The following is a 4,553-nucleotide window of genomic DNA, read 5'->3' on the forward strand; positions in this document are numbered from 1 at the left end:
ACACCCCACGCACGTTAAAGAACCCACCACAATTATCGAAAAGAGTAGGGGATCTTCCCGGTGTGAGTGGTTCAAAACCTTACAGTCTGGTCTTACGCAGCTTGTACATGTACGTGCATGTACAAAACTGGTGTGTTACGCCTAAAGGCGGTTTAACGGTTATGCGAAACAAACAAAGCACACGTCCCACACAACTTGACCTCTCGACCCTGAGTTGTTTATACGTTACCTGGCAACAAGATCGCTCAATTAGGAGGAGGATAAACAGGTAACACATCATCCCTGTCTTGGAAAGACATCTACAACAAAGAGCGGTTCTAAGGTTTCAATTTGTTCGGAGTCATATGGACTTATCCGGGGGAGAGTGTAAAATCACACTTCGGTGTAACTGAGACCTAAAGCCCGGTAAAGCCTCTGTCACACATTCAGGATTTTTTTAAATCTTTCGTTATTTGAGTTTTTCAAATAAATGAACAAAAAAGCATGGCAAATTAATAACAGATATAATTGTAGTACCGCAAAAACAATAATAATAAACCCAGGAACAGAAATGTTGATAGACCGTTTAGCAACCCCCGTTGCCGATAGTCATTCAGGATTTACGAATATGTCCTCCCGAACACTAGCCGACCGTCTGCCGACCATGGTCGGGAGTAGGTCGGCGCAACGTCGGTTGGTGTTCGGCGAATTCGGCTTCGAATGTTTCAAAATGTTTAACACAGTCGGGAGTTAGTCGGGATGTTCGACCATGATTGGCTGGTAGTCAGCCGTGTATACAGTGTTTTCACAAATGTTGATTTCAACATAATAATGGTGAACTGTGACATTTTTGTGACAAGATTGAATATTTCGCGTCGATGACTTGAGCTTTGGTTAAAGTAACCACTGTGCTGTACGGACGGGGTTAAAACTGACCGGTTCCCGAAAATCCAAGTACAGAACGCTCCTGTGTTTTCTCTGCGCTAGTCCACACCTGTTACGATCCTCTCCTAAGACGTCAAGACTTAAAGCAGCCGAATCCAAAGCTGCGAAAGATTTGAAAAGTGAGATAAACCCAACATCGAACAAATCTTGCATTTCCTTCTTATCGACTTTTCTGAACCTTTGAGCTGAGCCCGTTTCACGCCGCTTACCCAGGTGTGCGGAAACTACAGACGTAAGAAAACAGATTTTGTTTCCCCGCTAAAACAAACTTGAATCCGGCTGACACGATCGACTAAGACGCGACGATCTTATTAACTCGAACCGGACGGGGGAGGCTTGCGGCGTCTTCTGTGCTCAAATCCCCGCTTAGGTAGGGAGGGAGGGCCCTGGGCGCACCTGGGCGAGCTAAACGGGCTTTAAAATCCCCTGTCACACATCCACGACCTTCTTCCGAATTTGGTTCCGAAAACCAAGCATCCAGGTTCTATTCGACTGAAGTTCGGGATCAGTCTGGCCATATTTACGCCTACCTTTTTAGTAGTTTTTCCAGTAGTTTCTTAGTAGTTATCAGTAGTTCTATATGTACTAATTGTCTGTTTTTATACCATGTTTCTTCTGTTTCTGCGATTAGCCCTCGGACAAGAATTTGCTTTATTGAAATCCAAACGAATTTGAGTCAAGTTTCACACCCGAACACGCCAAGAACACTGCTGACTACTTCCGGATGCATGGTTAGCTGTTGGCGGGCGTTCGTCTAGCATTCGGGAGACCAAAGTCGTGAATGTGTGACGTGGGGCTTGAGACAGAGAGATACGGGGATGGGAACAGGTGCTTCGGACGCCAGCCTTCCGTCGGTACAGTTTACGGAACCTGTCAGTCACTCCTACCGTTAAGTTGTAAACAATTAGCGCCTCCATTCACACGCCAACACCGCTCTTCAACGGAAAGACACGGGAAACGAAAATACCACCGCTTCTTCTGGTAAACAAAATCGGATGAGAGAGTTCTTTAAGTAACATGTATTCACATGACGTCATGACCTAGTTTGAAACAAGACGACAAAAGACTTCCTTGGAAACTTAAGACCGTCTTTTAGAAACTGTAGAGACTAATTCGTCTTCTGGATGAAAGGGAGTATCCGTAACGATGTTTTGTACATTGTAATTAACGAGCAGAGTTGTTCAAATAGAAAGAAAAGTAGTTTATACATGACTTGATTTGCCGGTATTTTGTTACATAGGAAGGTCTAGCTGATACATTTGGAGTGGAAACTAGATCTGAAGACTGTGTATGTTCAATTGTGACGAGTTTTAGAAGTAGAATAAGATGCTAGGTTTACCACTGCAAGCTTTCTAAAGGATTTTCTATTCTATATAAAACTAAAATGGCTCCCCTGACTATTTTAGTTCTGCTATACGGCGGAATAGGGTGTTTTAATGTACGATCCAAAGGCATCCAGTGGGATTTCAGAGCAGCAAAACTGGAAATATTCTGAATAAGGCAATCTTTGTGATATTGACACATGCTGCTTCACATTAGCACATTTAAATCAGCACCTCATACTTTGGGCATTTAAAACTAAAGAAACAAGCCCCAAGATGAGTCCTTTATTTTCTGGGTGGTACCTAAAAAATCAGCCCATGGCCCTTCCAGTAACCATTTCCCGTCAGAACTTTGGGAATTTTTTGCTCCATGAGGGTCAATATACATTGGGACAGTGTGGTTTCAACTCATTATGTAGATAAATGACTAGAATATTGACTTTGAAAAATCGGATTTCCAAGTCCTAAAAACTGCACTGGATGCCTTTTTAAGTGAATTATTTCGCGTACAGTATGTACACTTGATGAACTATGGCGAGACACTCAGCATTGTGGATATGTAGTTTCTTTGCACACCTGTGAGCCAAGATAACGTCAAGATTCAATTTTACGGTAGCTCCAACTTTTCATCGTCTGAGAAAAATAATCCTCAATAAATCAGTAACCAGTGATCGTTCTCTTTGTCCTGGTGGCCTTAACAAGACAACCCATGCACGACCAACCGGCCTCGCCGTTATAAGGACACAGCAAGTCATTTTTATGGATGACATCAGCGCGTGGTGATGCCTTTTTGGGAAAATTTTTTTGGAAAAATTTTTGCCTGATTTTGGAAAATTTTTTGGAAATTTTTTTTTGAAAAGTTTTTTGTAAGTTTTTTTTTGGAAAAAATTTTGCCTGATTTTGAAAAAAAAAAGAAATTGGTCAATATGCCAAAAATAGGCAAAGATGTCTGTTGCCATGCCGGAAGGCGGGTGGCGGATAAGTATGAAGAGAGGAGACAAGAAAAGGCTCTGATTTAATGTTTTGTTACTTACTCTGAGGCAGTGATATGTGATGCTGGCTGTGTATATGTGATGTTCCCACTGAATCAAAACCATTTGTACAATGATTGAGTCAAATTTTAAAATGTAGAATCTTGTTTTTTTCGGTCCGTCGTTTTTTTTCGCCCGCTCGCATTAGATTTGGAGTCTGCTGATGATGTCATCCATAAAATTAACTTGCTGTGGCCTAGCATAGCACAATATACACGTAGGTATCATTTCTTGTTTAACAAAGTTTATGACGTCAAAATTTGAAAATGTAGGAATCTTGTGTTTTCGGCCCGCCTTGTTTTTTTTCGCCCGCTCGCATTAGACTTGGAGTCTGCGGAGGATGTCATCCATAAAATTTACCTGCTGTGGCCTAACGTTAACCCTACACTCTTCACGCAAGAATGTCAGTCTTTCCACACCGTCGGCGCTGATTTTTATCTCCTCATTTTCTCCTGATTCCTTATCTAAAGCGATTAAAGTTACCGGGTGGTCTAGAAGTGGGATAGAAATGAAACTGAGACACTTGTATACTTTCTCATTTCTTTATTCAAAATCTTTGGTTGGGAAAAATCGTATCTTTATATTCGACCTACAAAGCCGTTGTCGGTATGAAATATAGATATTTTGTTTCTTGACTGATTGAGATGAGAATATGATAACATATATGACATAGGTACTTCTGTGAAAAAAAATGTTAAGACCCTTTCTGACATGATATTCAACGCCAGAGTATACCTGCAAATATTTACAAAAAACAATTCAACTATTTACAAACAAAAAAAGAAACTCAAAAACAAACAAAAACAAAATACCACAACATGGTCTGTACTAACTTCACTAGAAAAGAAGGGGCTCTTATAGGGTTTATCTGTATCAGATAGAGTACATCCGAGTAAATGTACTTCCTCTAAAGATATCTTTTCTACTACTGTATACATTTGCACAAGAGGGTAAAGATTGCAACTATGAAATGTCTAAACACGAATTGAAAACCTTATTGCAAATTGCGCAAGTTTCATTGCCGTTATTTCCTGCATTGCGATAGTTTTAGACAGTTTTCAAATGTATCTGTATCCAATATGCTAGCTTTTGCCAAATGTTTTAGTTCTACATACTATGTTTGGAAAGCAATGATATGCTTGATATTCTATTATAAGCAAGAAGAAACGTAAAAACAATTTACTGTACATACATACATACATACATACATAACGCTACATACATACATGCAAGTTTCATTGTTGAAAACCTATCGGTCCCCCAGTCTGATTGATAA

Source organism: Branchiostoma belcheri, unplaced genomic scaffold (genome assembly GCF_001625305.1).
Source record: "Branchiostoma belcheri isolate BF01 breed outbred unplaced genomic scaffold, Haploidv18h27 scaffold67, whole genome shotgun sequence".
In the NCBI taxonomy this organism is placed as follows: Eukaryota; Metazoa; Chordata; class Leptocardii; order Amphioxiformes; family Branchiostomatidae; genus Branchiostoma; species Branchiostoma belcheri.